General features: G+C 31.8%; 1 protein-coding gene across 4 annotated transcripts in view; it reads right to left on the bottom strand.

The window, feature by feature from the left end:
- Nucleotides 1–4,160, bottom strand: part of LOC107449944 (uncharacterized) — a 45,402-nt gene extending 41,242 nt beyond the window's left edge. Inside the window, exons 1-2 of one of the 4 annotated variants that reach the window (XM_043050450.3) lie at nt 4,030–4,160; nt 657–709 (exon numbers count right to left, since the gene is read on the bottom strand). The gene's annotated coding sequence lies outside the window, so the exon portion shown is untranslated. Of the gene's footprint in view, nt 1–656; nt 710–3,041 lie in introns of all 4 variants that reach the window. The other 3 variants (XM_043050451.3, XM_043050452.3, XM_043050454.3) reach the window with 3 other exon arrangements.
- Between the last annotated feature and the right edge of the window lie 11,785 nt (nt 4,161–15,945).

The raw sequence follows: 15,945 nt of genomic DNA, 5'->3' as shown, positions 1-15,945 counted from the left end.
GATCAACAAAACAATAATGAAGATAAACAAAATTGTGAAGGGTCTGATTAAAAGATAAATTATTTTGTGAAGGGCCCGTTCTTATGAAAAGATATTTTATGAAGGGTCCGTTAACAGACCCAAATTTCTTCTAAACAGACCCCTGATTACTTTTAGAAAATTAAGATTTAGAAATGAAATTTTGAGGTTATCATATACATTTTTATGCAAAACCAAAGTTCCTGCCTGACCAATAAAATTTTTTTGATGTAACGGCAGAGTGGCACCTCAGTAAAGTAGGTTCTTAGAATTAGATTTTGATCATAATTCATTTTAGTAAACTTATTAAATTTGTTTAAAATCCATAGATTTTGATCAACTCATTATTTATTCAGGAAATGTGTGATAGTACTTGATGAAGAAAAAAGTTTTTTTAGATAGTTATGCTGCAGCCTTTCTTTTTTTTAAAAAAAAAACTCTACTTGGTTTTTTTCTTTTTGGTTATCTGCAAGACTGCTACAATTCTTGATTCATTTATCTTTTTCATTACTAAATTAGCATTACAGTTCTCTAAATACAGAGATTTGATTTCACACGCTAAATAACTTATAATCAAAAAAATTACAGGCCTGATAACATATTTTAAAATATTAATAATGTAGGAAGTCATAACTTACCTCTTTTACTAAATTTAAACTCATGTTACAGTCTTTACACACAAGAGAAAACTCTAAAAAAATAATAATAAAAGAGAACAGATTATAAATATTAATGATGAAATTCATAAATATAACTAATATATTATAGATACAGCAATCAGAACTTACACGAGTTCGGATTAAGTTTTAAATTTGAAAAATTAAATAAGTTAGTTCACACGCAAAAAGTAAAGAACTTTGTATTTGTCATGCTGTTGGCAAACTGTTGCATGTGTTAATCCAGTTTGCCCATGGAGATGATAAAGTTGCCAATAAAAAAAAAGAGCATTGTCCGCCTCTAGTTTGCGAAACTGCAACCTCTGGAATTAGCAATTTGTTGCTTCATACCACTTAACGGTACCGGTACACATGGCTGTCAGACCTATAACGAGCATTATAAATAACTTTTGCGATTTATCAAAGGAACCATATTATGGTCTCTTGCGAGTCCCCTAATTTGTCTACATTTATTTCCATTCATATGGTAATACATTACAATATCTGACAAAGTTTAGAAATTATAGACTAATATTAAGGGAAATATGGAGCATTATATATATGGCATATGAGCAGCAATTTCCTAATTTTAAAGCTTTTATTATTAAAGAACTTAAGCATAAATATGAGTAAATAAAAAAAAGAATAAATAAATAGGAATTAAAATATGAAATTTATGGCAGTTTTTGAACTTTTAAAACTTTTGATAAGAAAGTTAATAAAAGTGCACTTTCTAAATTATTTTTTGCTCGTAAATATTATATGGAGCAGGAATGGGAGATATATATTTTTATTTTATAATTGCCATTTAGCAGCCAACCCAATTTTTTGGGTTTACTACAGCTAATATTCAACTCCGAAGCCTTGTAATTTTGAACCCAATCCAGAAGGCAAGGAAACTCCTGGATCAAGTACTAGGTAATTTGAGTAAAAATGATTTTCCTTTTAATTTTTGTAATGTTAATTTTTTAATTAAAAAAAATGATTGATGGTTTCTAAGTTTTTATATAATTTTTTCTTTTAACAGGGCGCAATTCTAGTCTTAACTGAGCAGCCCCAGTTAAGCATTCTATTAATTTGTCGACGTATTTCTTTCTCCTGACCTTTTCCATTTCATTTTAAACTTCTGCGCATTATAATAGGGGGCGTTGGTTTTTCAGTTTTTAGTGTTTTCTTTTCCTCTACTTGCTTTTGAAGTTGATGCTTGACCTGTGACTTAGTGAGTTTTTATTTTTCTGATGATTTTGATTGATTTTCTTTTCTAAATTTGTTAATTATTTTGAATGTATCTTGTTTTTCCTGGACCTCTATACAAAACCATCGGGGTACTGAGGGAGATATTTTAAGCATTTGCTTCTCCCTCAATTAGAAATGGTTTTGTTTTTAATGGCTACCGAGGCCAATACCCCCTGAAGACGTCGGCTTCGGTGGTCATATTTTTATTTCATTCGTTTCTTGTATTGATACTTTTTTCTGAAATTTCTGCTGCTTCTTAGCGCGTTTTTTTCAAAGAAGTTTTATCCTTTTCGAATTTAATTATTTGTGTTTTCTTTCAGTACTAGGAGAAATTTGCCTTCGTGGAGGATTTTTTGATGGAACTAACCCGAATTTGCGTCACATGGAGAGGGAAACCACGAAAACCTGCTGATGTTAGCCTGACGGCAAGGGGACTTTAACCCAGAATTCCTTTACCATGCAACAATGTAATAAGCAAGGATCACGGCCAACTGTACTGATGTTAGTTACCCCCCGATGGTGACTGTATAGATTTCGTAATGTGGAATGTTTTGATTCTCTCCATTTTCCTGCAATTGGTGTGGCAACATTATGTTTATTTTAGTATTTTTTTCAATCAAGATTTAGAAGCCTTTCTGGTAGATTATTTTCAGTTGGATTCTTGTGGTGACTTTGAGATCACTCTGCATAATTACAATTTAATTTAACAGCTAACTGAAACTTTCAATTAGAATCTGTTCTTAATACAGCTATAAAAATTTGGTAGCTAAAATGCATGAAAAATGTATTTTTTATATTAGAAAAAGAAACAAATAATGGAATTGATAATAAGTAAATCTTTGACTTTGGAAAGCGGCAAATTTGAATTGCAAAAAAACGAACTTCATATGGCTATAGGTGATAAAGATTGCAAGCTTTATAATACGCAAGCTTTATATATGCCAAATATTTACCACGTTTAATATAGACAGACCACACTGAATAACTTTTGGTCTAATAATCTAACAATTTAGAGGACTCAATTTTGATAGTTTCAGAGGGTACCTTCAAACACGCTAATTAAAAAGTGAAGAGAATATTTTAAGTTAAAAAATCCAACACAAAAAACATACTTTCTCAGAAGACACAAACCTTTTTCTGCGGCGATTTACGTATCATGATCTGTGGCAGAATAATCACCAAGTCTTGGAAACTTGCAAGCAGCAGCCCACAAGAAAATAAATATAAAAAAATTGCAGAAAAGGACCAATTTGAAGGATATAACTTGTTTTCACCTCTAGCAAACCTCAACATATACTTTCTTAAATTTTTCCTATTTAAAATCAATTTGGAGTCTTAGCCATTGTAGTTGGTGTGGCAGATTACAATACAGAAATATCCTCTTTTTTTTATGGATTTAGATTTAAGAACCCCAAAACATTATCTGGGAAATATGGTCCCACTAGTTCAATAGTGGAACAATTTTTGAATAGTAAGATATCAATTTTTCACATAATTTTAAACAACGTAATTTCATACAGCAAAATACAAAATTTGAGCACAAAACAGTCCAATAGTTTCTGAGAAGCTGAATTTTGAAAATACAAGTTTTTATCATAACGTTTTAAAAATACAACAAAGATTTTAGTAAATACAAACCTTCTAATTCCCTTAAAGTCCCCAAGAAAGCTTTTGAATGCGGAAGTTATCCTATTTCACTTATATTTTAAAATTAGATTGCATTATTTTCCTCATTTACTGAATGACTGGTTTAGTACGTAGTATTTATAATTAATCAATAATGCAGACGATAATAACGCAAGTCAAACGCAATTTAAGTTTCATTTTAATCAAAACACAAACAAGGACATTTTTTCTATTAATTAGGGATCATGGAAAACAAACAATATTTAGCGATTGCCTATAATACAACTTCTGAAATTATTAGAATGGTGTTTCTCGGTTCAGACACGTTAATTCTAACTACACAAAACAGAAATACAAATAACAAGAGTAGAAGAGTTAAAAAAATATTTATATTTGTATATTGAAATAGAGACTTTAATAGAATCCATTGCAGTGAGACTTGAACTTAAATTATCATTACAAAATATTTCCAATAAATATTTGTTTTGTTTACCAGTATTTTGGTTAGTCTTGCTCAGAGAAATGCGATTCGTCGTACGAACGGAAAATGGAAATTAGTGAGGTGTCAAGTGATCCTGAAAAAGTTCATTCGCATGTTTCTCCAACAGAACTTAAGAGACATTCTCACTGCATGGAAAAACTTTGTTCATGTAAATTCGGAGAAGAAAGCGCGAAGATAAGGGAAGACTTGTAAATTCACACTTTCGAATGGATTTTGGTAACGGCCCATGAATAAATCATAATCAGTGGGAATATTTATGATATTAAAGATAGGTAGGTACTTTATTTACGTAACACTAGAGGTGCGCAATGGGCAATAGGCGACAGTCTGGGGAACGTCCCTGAGGATGATCCGAAGACCTGTTATCTCAATTTTTAATCGTCGCCAATAGCCCATTGTGCAGCTCTAGTGCGACGTAAAGTAACAACAACAACAACAATTTTTAAATTCCGCAGAGGGGATTGCTCCCCTTCTTCATTAGCCAGACGAATAGCACGCGAAAATGCATACATACAATAACCTTAAAATGAAGAAATTCGCAATCAATATTATGTACTGAGAATGAGACATGGCCCTATATCTCTCCTTAATATTGATCTATAATATTCAAATTGGACCACGTATTATATTACCGGATTATAGTGCACCCTACCAGAAAAAATACTAATTATAGACCCCATAGGGGGTACACAATGTGGCCCTGTAGTTTACTATGTATGTATATCTAAAATAGTATTCTGAAAAGCTATAAAATAAGGGAATTCGTCTTCTAAAGAGCTTTAAAAATTCGAAGTCATTTTTCAATATTAAACTAACGCAAGGCCCGATATCAGACCTTAATATTGACCCATAATATTTCAATTGGAAAACGTATTATACAGTGGCGGATCCAGCGGAGGGGGAGGGGGGTCATAGGGGTCATGACCCCCCCAAATTGAAAAAAATAAAATAAAAGTAATATTTTTTTTAATAGTTTGCAAAATAAATAAAATATTTTAAAAATTCTTTAAGTATACACCTAGGTAGGTCGGAAAAAGCGATTCCCCCCCCCCATCTAATTATGTTCTTCACTGTTTCAAGAATCATAATCCAAAAGATTAAAACGAAATTCGTCATAGTTTCATTGTAAATATTAATAATGTTGAAGAACGCTTAAACAGGTTTAACCAAAGTTAAGAACGCATTACATTTACTACTTAAAGATTTTGAATACTTGAATTATTTATGCATTGCTCCATTGTTCATTATGAAAAAAATAAACGAGAAGACTAGCATTAAAAATCCCAGTTTTTTTTCAAGGAAAATATTAAAAAAAAATTTTTTATAAAAAAAAATTAATTGTGGGGGGGGGGAGTCTGAGTCTATGACCCTCCCCAGAAAAAATTTCTGGATCCGTACCTGGTATTATATTACTGGGTAATAGTGTACCCTACCAGAGGAAATAATTATAGACCTCATAGGAGGTACGCAATGAGGCCCTGTAGTTTACTATGTACGCATATCTAAAATAGTGCGTTCAATCGCTTTAAAATGAGGAAATTCGTCCTCTAAAACCTTTAAAACGAGGCGATTCGAAGTCATTTTTCAATATTAACGCAAGACCCGATATCAGACCTAAATATTGATTCATAATATTTTAATTGGATCACGTATTATATTACCGGGCAATAGTGTGCCCCACTATAGGAGATAATTATAGACCTCATAGGGGGTACACACTGTGGCTCTTTAATTTCCTATGTATGTATAAATATAATAATGTGTTGAATTGCGTTTAAATGAAAAAATTCAAAGTCAATATTCTGTATAAAAATATGGACCTATATCTCCCTCTAATGTTAACCTATAAGATTCAAATTGGACTAAATATTATATTACCGGATCATAGTGCACACTACAAGAGGAAATTATTATAGATCCCATAGGGGGTATACAATGAGGTTCTGTAGTTTACTATGTATGTATATCGTATATCTAAAATAGTCTTCTGAAAAGCTTAAAAATGAGGAAATTCGTCTTCTAAAGAGCTTTAAACGAAGCGATTCGAAGTCATTTTTCAATATTAACGCAAGGCCCGAAATCAGACCTTAATATTGACCCATAATATTTTAATTGGACCATGTATTATATTACCGGGTAATAGATCATCCTACCAGAGGGAATAATTATAGACCTCATAGGGAGTACACAATGTGGCCCTGTAGTTTACTATGTACGCATATCTAAAATAGTGCATTCAATCGCTTTAAAATGAGTTATTAAATTTATATATTATTATACAAATTTAAAATATTAAAAAAAAATATATAAAAAAAAGAAAAAATCTGAAAGTCGACAATCGCAGGGTTTCGAACCTATGGAAACCGGGACAACAAATCTAATTTACTACACAGTTTTACCAACTGCGGCATGCTTCACGTGCCAACCCTAAGAATATTTGGCTTAAAATACCTCCTCCCGGTTAGTAAACAAAACTTATTTTAAACCATTGTGGGCCCACTAATTGGTCTATAAAAGAATCCTTCGGTACAATTGTTCCATACATTAAACTCTAATTTTGGGCGGAGTTTGAAATTTATAGGTTAATATTATAGGGAGTTACGGGGAGTGATGCGTGCGTGCCTCTTGATACGACTTTTGTCCCTTTTCCAGACATTATTCGCTCTTTAACAAAGAAAAATAATTCTTTTCACATGTAGAACACTTTATTCGCTTTAAAATAGTGAAAGGAAGTTAGGTACAATTGTTCAATGCATTAAACTATAATTTTGGGCGGAGTTTGAAATTTATATTTTAATATTATAGGGAGTTACGGGGTGTGATGTGTGCGTGCCTCCTGATACGACTTTTGTCCCTTTTTCAGTCATTATCCGCTCTTTAACAAAGAAAAAAAATTCTTTTTACATGCAGAACACATTATTCGTTTTAAAATATTGAACGGAAGCTAAAAAAATAATATAAATTAAAATAAATAAATGAATAAAAATTATTCGAAATTTATCCGTTTATTAGCCATTATTCGCTATTTCCCAAACAAAAAATAGCTTTGTTTAATATACGGAACACTTGATTCACGTTAAAATAACAAAAATAACATTGAAAAAAAATAATATAAAAAAAAGAAAAAATTTGAATGTCCACCCTCGCAATGTTTCGAACCCATTGCCCCCGAGATAACAAATCTAACTTGTCACACAGCTTTACCAACTGCGCCATGCTTCACATGCCTACCATGCGAATATTTGGCTTAAAACACCTCCTCCCGGTTAGTAAACAAAACTTATTTTAAACCATTGTGGGCCCACTAATAGGTCTATAAAAAAATCCTTCGACAAAATTATTCAACACATTAAACTCTAGTTTTGGGCGGATTTTGAAATTTATAGGTTAATATTATAGGGAGTTACGGGGTGTGATGTGTGCGTGCCTCCTGATACGACTTTTGTCACTTTTTTAGCCATTATTCGCTCTTTAACAAAGAAAAATAATTCTTTTCACATGTAGAACACTTTATTCGCTTTAAAATAGTGAAAGGAAGTTAGGTACAATTGTTCGATGCATTAAACTATAATTTTGGGCGGAGTTTGAAATTTATATTTTAATATTATAGGGAGTTACGGGGTGTGATGTGTGCGTGCCTCCTGATACGATTTTTGCCCCTTTTTCAGTCATTATTCGCTCTTTAACAAAGAAAAATAATTCTTTTCACATGTAGAACACTTTATTCGCTTTAAAATAGTGAAAGGAAGTTAGGTACAATTGTTCAATGCATTAAACTATAATTTTGGGCGGAGTTTGAAATTTATATTTTAATATTATAGGGAGTTACGGGGTGTGATGTGTGCGTGCCTCCTGATACGACTTTTGTCCCTTTTTCAGTCATTATTCGCTCTTTAACAAAGAAAAATAATTCTTTTCACATACAGAACACTTTATTCGCTTTAAAATATTGAAAAGAAGTTAAAAAATAATATAAATTAAAATAAATAAATAAATAAAAATTTTCCGAAATTTTTCCGTTTACTAGCTATTATTCGCCATTTCCCAAACAAAAAATAAATATTTTTATATACAGTACACACTTTAAAATACTGTAAAATATGATAAAAAATAAATATTAAAAAAAATTAAAAAAGTTTGAAAGTCGATCCTCGCAGGGTTTCGAACCTGTGACCCCCTAGACAACAAATCTAACTTGTCACACAGCTATACCAACTGCGCCATGCTTCACATGCCTACCCTGCGAATATTTGGATTAAAACACCTCCTCCCAGTTAGTAAACAAAACTTATTTTAAACCATTGTGGGCCCACTAATAGGTCTATAAAAAAATCCTTCGGCGAAATTGCTCGACACATTAAACTCGAATTTTGGGCGGAGTTTGAAATTTATAGGTTAATATTATAGGGAGTTACGGGGTGTGATGTGTGCGTGCCTCCTGATACGACTTTTGTCCCTTTTTCAGTCATTATTCGCTCTTTAACAGAGAAAAATAATTCTTTTCACATACAGAACACTTTATGCGCTTTAAAATATTGAAAGGAAGTTAAAAAAATAATATAAATTAAAATAAATAAATAAATAAAAATTATCCGAAATTTTTCCGTTACCTAGCTATTATTCGCTATTTCCCAAAGAAAAAATAGTTTTCTAGTCATAGTAATATACAGGACACTTGATTCACGTTAAAATATCAAAAATAATATAAAAAAAGAAAAATTTTTGAATATCCACCCTCGCAAGGTATCGAACCCATTGCCCCCGAGGCAAGGAATCTAACTTGTCACACAGCTTCACCAACTGCGCTATGCTTCACATGGTTACACTGCGAATATTTGGCTTAAAACACGTCCTCCCGTTTAGTAAACAAAACTTATTTTAAACCATTATGGGTCCACTAATTGATCTATAAAAAAATCCTTCGGCAAAATTGTTCGACACATTAAACTCTAATTTTGGGCGGAGTTTGAAGTTAATAGGTTAATATTATAGGGAGTTACAGGGTGTGATGTGCGCGTGCCTCCTGATACGACTTTTGCCCCTTTTTCAGTCATTATTCGCTCTTTCACAAAGAAAAATAATTCTTTTCACATACAGAACACTTTAATCGCTTTAAAATATTGAAAAGAAGTTAAAAAATAATATAAATAAAAATAAATAAATAAATAAAAATAATCCGAAATTTTTTCGTTTCCTAGCTATTATTCGCTATTTCCCAAAGAAAAAATAGTTTTTTCTAATATACCGAACACTTGATTCACGTTGAAATATCAAAAATAATATTGAAAAAAATAATATAAAAAAAAAGAAAAAATTGAAAGTCCATCCTCGCAGGGTATCGAACCCATGGCAACTGAGTCAACGAATCTAACTTGTCACACAGCTTTACCAACTGCGCCATGCTTCAATTGCCTACCCTGCGAATATTTGGCTTAAAACTCCTCCTCCCGGTCAGTAAACAAAACTTATTTTAAACCATTATGGGCCCACTAATTGGTCTATAAAAAAATTCTTCGGCAAAATTGTTCGCCACATTAAACTCTAATTTTTTGCGGAGTTTGAAATTTATAGGTTAATATTATAGGGAGTTACGGGGTGTGATGTGTGCGTGCCTCCTGATACGACTTTTGTCCCTTTTTCAGTCATTATTCACTCTTTAACAAAGAAAAATAATTCTTTTCACATACAGAACACTTTATTCGCTTTAAAATATTGAAAAGAAGCTAAAAAAACAATAAAAATTAAAATAAATAAATAAATAAAAATTATCCGCAATTTTTCCGTTTCCTAGCTATTATTCGCTATTTCCCAAAGAAAAAATAGTTTTTCTAATATACCGAACACTTGATACACGTTGAAATATCAAAAATAATATTGAAAAAAATAATATAAAAAAAAAGAAGAAATTGAACGTCCAACCTCGCAGGGTATCGAACCCATGGCAACCGAGTCAACAAATCTAACTTGGCACACAGCTTTACCAACTGCGCCATGCTTCACATGGCTACCCTGCGAATATTTGGCTTAAAACACCTCCTGCCGGTTAGTAAACAAAACTTATATTAAACCATTATGGGCCCACTAATTGGTCTATAAAAAAATCTTTCAGCAAAATTGTTCGACACATTAAACTCTAATTTTGGGCGGAGTTTGAAATTTATAGGTTAATATTATTAGGAGTTAGGGGGTGTGATGTGTGCGTGTCTCCTGATACGACTTTTGTCCCTTTTTCAGTCATTATTCACTCTTTTAACAAAGAAAAATAATTCCTTTCACATGCAGAACACTTTATTCGCTTTAAAATATTGAAAAGAAGCTAAAAAAATAATATAAATTAGAATAAATAAATAAATAAAAATAATCCGAAATTCTTCCGCTTCCTGGCTATTATTCGCTATTTCTCAAAGAAAAAATAGTTTTTTCTAATATACCGAACACTTGATTCACTTTGAAATATGTAAATAATATTGAAAAAAATAATATAAAAAAAAAAGAAAAAATTTGAGTGTCCATCCCCGCAGGGTATCGAACCCATGGCAACCAAGTCAACAAATCTAACTTGTCACACAGATTTACCAACTGCGCCATGCTTCAATTGCCTACCCTGCGAATATTTGGATTAAAACTCCTCCTCCCGGTCAGTAAACAAAACTTATTTTAAACCATTATGGGCCCACTAATTGGTCTATAAAAAAATCCTTCAGCAACCCTGCGAATATTTGGCTTAAAACAACTCCTCCCGGTTAGTAAACAAAACTTATATTAAACCATTATGGGCCCACTAATTGGTCTATAAAAAAATCTTTCAGCCAAATTGTTCGACACAATAAACTCTAATTTTGGGCGGAGTTTGAAATTTATAGGTTAATATTATAGGGAGTTACGGGGTGTGATGTGTGCGTGTCTCCTGATACGACTTTTGTCCCTTTTTCAGTTATTATTCGCTCTTTGACAAAGAAAAATAATCCTTTTCACATGCAGAACACTTTATTCGCTTTAAAATATTGAAAAGAAGTTAAAAAAATAATATAAATTAAAATAAATAAATAAATAAAAATAATCCGAAATTTTTCCGCTTCCTGGCTATTATTCGCTATTTCCCAAAGAAAAAATAGTTTTTTCTAATATACCGAACACTTGATTCACGTTGAAATATCAAAAATAATATTGAAAAAAATAATATAAAAAAAAAAGAAAAAATGGAACGTCCATCCTCGCAGGGTATCGAACCCATGGCAACCGAGTCAACAAATCTAACTTGGCACACAGCTTTACCAACTGCGCCATGCTTCGCATGGCTACCCTGCGAATATTTGGCTTAAAACACCTCCTCCCGGTTAGTAAACAAAACTTATATTAAACCATTATGGGCCCACTAATTGGTCTATAAAAAAATCTTTCAGCAAAATTGTTCGACACATTAAACTCTAATTTTGGGCGGAGTTTAAAATTTATAGGTTAATATTATAGGGAGTTACGGGGTGTGATGTGTGCGTGTCTCCTGATACGACTTTTGTCCCTTTTTCAGTTATTATTCGCTCTTTGACAAAGAAAAGTAATTCTTTACACATGCAGAACACTTTATTCGCTTTAAAATATTGAAAAGAAGTTAAAAAAATAATATAAATTAAAATAAATAAATAAAAATAATCCGAAATTTTTCCGTTTCCTGGCTATTATTCGCTATCTCCCAAAGAAAAAATAGTTTCTTTTAATATACAGAACACTTGATTGACGTTAAAATATGTAAATAATATTGAAAAAAATAATATAAAAAAAAAGAAAAAATTTGAATGTCCAACCTCGCAGGGTATCGAACCCATGGCAACCGAGTCAACAAATCTAACTTGTCACGCAGCTTTACCAACTGCGCCATGCTTCACATGGCTACCCTGCGAATATTTGAATTAAAACACCTCCTCCCGGTTAGTAAACAAAACTTATTTTAAACCATAATGGGCCCACTAATTGGTCTATAAAAGAATCCTTCGACAAAATTGTTCGACTCATTAAACTCTAATTTTGGGTGGAGTTTGAAATTTATAGGTTAATATTATAGGGGGTTACGGGGTGTGATGTGTGCGTGTCTCCTGATACGACTTTTGTCCCTTTTTCAGTTATTATTCGCTCTTTGACAAAGAAAAATAATTCTTTACACATGCAGAACACTTTATTCGCTTTAAAATATTGAAAAGAAGTTAAAAAAATAATATAAATTAAAATAAATAAATAAAAATTATCCGCAATTTTTCCGTTTCCTAGCTATTATTCGCTATTTCCCAAAGAAAAAATAGTTTTTTCTAATATACCGTTGATTCACGTTGAAATATAAAAAATAATATTGAAATAAATAATATAAAAAAAAGAAAAAATTGAACGTCCATCCTATCAGGGTATCGAACCCATGGCAACCGAGTCAACAAATCTAACTTGTCACACAGCTTTACCAACTGCGCCATGCTTCACATGGCTACCCTGCGAATATTTGACTTAAAACACCTCCTCCCGGTTAGTAAACAAAACTTATTTTAAACCATTATGGGCCCACTAATTGGTCTATAAAAAAATCCTTCGGCAAAATTGTTCGACACATTAAACTCTAATTTTGGGCGGAGTTAGAAATTTATAGGTTAATATTATAGGGAGATACGGGGTGTGAAGTGTGCGTGCCTCCTGATACAACTTTTGTCCCTTTTTCAGTCATTATTCGCTCTTTCACAAAGAAAAATAATTCTTTTCACATTCAAGAAACTTTATTCGCTTTAAGATATTGAAAAGAAGTTAAAAAAAAATAATATAAATTAAAATAAAAAAATAAATAAAAATTATCCGAAATTTTTCCGTGTTCTAGCTATTATTCGCTATTTCCCAAAGAAAAAATAGTTTTTTCTAATATACAGAACACTTGATTCATGTTGAAATATAAAAAATAATATTGAAAAAAATAATATAAAAAAAAAAAAAAAATTGAAAGTCCATCCTCGCAGGGTATCGAACCCATGGCAACCGAGTCAACAAATCTAACTTGACACACAGCTTTACCAACTGCGCCATGCTTCAATTGGCTACCCTGCGAATATTTGGCTTAAAACTCCTCCTCCCGGTCAGTAAACAAAACTTATTTTAAACCATTATGGGCCCACTAATTGGTCTATAAAAAAATTCTTCAGCAAAATTGTTCGCCACATTAAACTCTAATTTAGGGCGGAGTTTGAAATTTATAGGTTAATATTATAGGGAGTTACGGGGTGTGATGTGTGCGTGCCTCCTGATACGACTTTTGTCCCTTTTTCAGTCATTATTCACTCTTTTAACAAAGAAAAATAATTCTTTTCACATGCAGAACACTTTATTCGCTTTAAAATATTGAAAAGAAGCTAAAAAAATAATATAAATTAGAATAAATAAATAAATAAAAATAATCCGAAATTTTTCCGCTTCCTGGCTATTATTCGCTATTTCCCAAAGAAAAAATAGTTTTTTCTAATATACCGAACACTTGATTCACGTTGAAATATCAAAAATAATATTGAAAAAAATAATATAAAAAAAAAAGAAAAAATTGAACGTCCATCCTCGCAGGGTATCGAACCCATGGCAACCGAGACAACAAATCTAACTTGGCACACAGCTTTACCAACTGCGCCATGCTTCACATGGCTACCCTGCGAATATTTGGCTTAAAACACCTCCTCCCGGTTAGTAAACAAAACTTATATTAAACCATTATGGGCCCACTAATTGGTCTATAAAAAAATCTTTCAGCAAAATTGTTCGACACATTAAACTCTAATTTTGGGCGGAGTTTGAAATTTATAGGTTAATATTATAGGGAGTTACGGGGTGTGATGTGTGCGTGTCTCCTGATACGACTTTTGTCCCTTTTTCAGTTATTATTCGCTCTTTGACAAAGAAAAGTAATTCTTTACACATGCAGAACACTTTATTCGCTTTAAAATATTGAAAAGAAGTTAAAAAAATAATATAAATTAAAATAAATAAATAAAAATAATCCGAAATTTTTCCGTTTCCTGACTATTATTCGCTATCTCCCAAAGAAAAAATAGTTTCTTTTAATATACCGAACGCTTGATTCATGTTGAAATATAAAAAATAATATTGAAAAAAATAATATAAAATAAAAGAAAAAATTGAAAGTCCATCCTCGCAGGGTATCGAACCCATGGCAACCGAGTCAACAAATCTAACTTGTCACACAGCTTTACCAACTGCGCCATGCTTCACATGGCTACCCTGCGAATATTTGGCTTAAAACACCTCCTCCCGGTTAGTAAACAAAACTTATTTTAAACCATTATGGGCCCACTAATTGGTCTATAAAAAAATCCTTCGGCAAAATTGTTCGACACATTAAACTCTAATTTTGGGCGGAGTTTGAAATTTATAGGTTAATATTATAGGGAGTTACGGGGTGTGATGTGTGCGTGCCTCCTGATACGACTTTTGTCCCTTTTTCAGTCATTATTCACTCTTTTAACAAAGAAAAATAATTCTTTTCACATGCAGAACACTTTATTCGCTTTAAAATATTGAAACGAAGCTAAAAAAATAATATAAATTAGAATAAATAAATAAATAAAAATGATCCGAAATTTTTCCGCTTCCTGGCTATTATTCGCTATTTCCCAAAGAAAAAATAGTTTTTTCTAATATACCGAACACTTGACTCACTTTGAAATATGTAAATAATATTGAAAAAAATAATATAAAAAAAAAGAAAAAATTTGAGTGTCCATCCCCGCAGGGTATCGAACCCATGGCAACCGAGTCAACAAATCTAACTTGTCACACACCTTCACCAACTGCGCCATGCTTCACATGGCTACCCTGCGAATATTTGGCTTAAAACACCTCCTCCCGGTTAGTAAACAAAACTTATTTTAAACCATTATGGGCCCACTAATTGGTCTATAGAAAAATCCTTCGGCAAAATTGTTCGACACATTAAACTCTAATTTTGGGCGGAGTTAGAAATTTATAGGTTAATATTATAGGGAGATACGGGGTGTGAAGTGTGCGTGCCTCCTGATACGACTTTTGTCCCTTTTTCAGTCATTATTCGCTCTTTCACAAAGAAAAATAATTCTTTTCACATACAAGAAACTTTATTCGCTTTAAGATATTGAAAAGAAGTTAAAAAAATAATATAAATTAAAATAAAAAAATAAATAAAAATTATCCGAAATTTTTCCGTGTTCTCCGCTATTTCCCAAGGAAAAAATAGTTTTTTCTAATATACAGAACACTTGATTCATGTTGAAATATAAAAAATAATATTGAAAAAAATAATATAAAAAAAAAAAAGAAAAAATTGAACGTCCATCCTCGCAGGGTATCGAACCCATGGCAACCGAGTCAACAAATCTAACTTGTCACACAGCTTTACCAACTGCGCCATGCTTCAATTGCCTACCCTGCGAATATTTGGCTTAAAACTCCTCCTGCCGGTCAGTAAACAAAACTTATTTTAAACCTTTATGGGCCCACTAATTGGTCTATAAAAAAATTCTTCGGCAAAATTGTTCGCCACATTAAACTCTAATTTTGGGCGGAGTTTGAAATTTATAGGTTAATATTATAGGGAGTTACGGGGTGTGATGTGTGCGTGCCTCCTGATACGACTTTTGTCCCTTTTTCAGTCATTATTCACTCTTTTAACAAAGAAAAATAATTCTTTTCACATGCAGAACACTTTATTCGCTTTAAAATATTGAAAAGAAGCTAAAAAAATAATATAAATTAGAATAAATAAATAAATAAAAATAATCCGAAATTTTTCCGCTTCCTGGCTATTATTCGCTATTTCCCAAAGAAAAAATAGTTTTTTCTAATATACCGAACACTTGATTCACTTTGAAATATGTAAATAATATTGAAAAAAATAAT

The sequence above is a fragment of the Parasteatoda tepidariorum genome, chromosome 3, assembly GCF_982258835.1.
Source record: "Parasteatoda tepidariorum strain Cologne lab strain chromosome 3, Ptep-v5.0, whole genome shotgun sequence".
In the NCBI taxonomy this organism is placed as follows: domain Eukaryota; kingdom Metazoa; phylum Arthropoda; class Arachnida; order Araneae; family Theridiidae; genus Parasteatoda; species Parasteatoda tepidariorum.
Note: the sequence above shows the minus strand (reverse complement) of the source record. Positions and strands in the feature narration are given on the sequence as shown.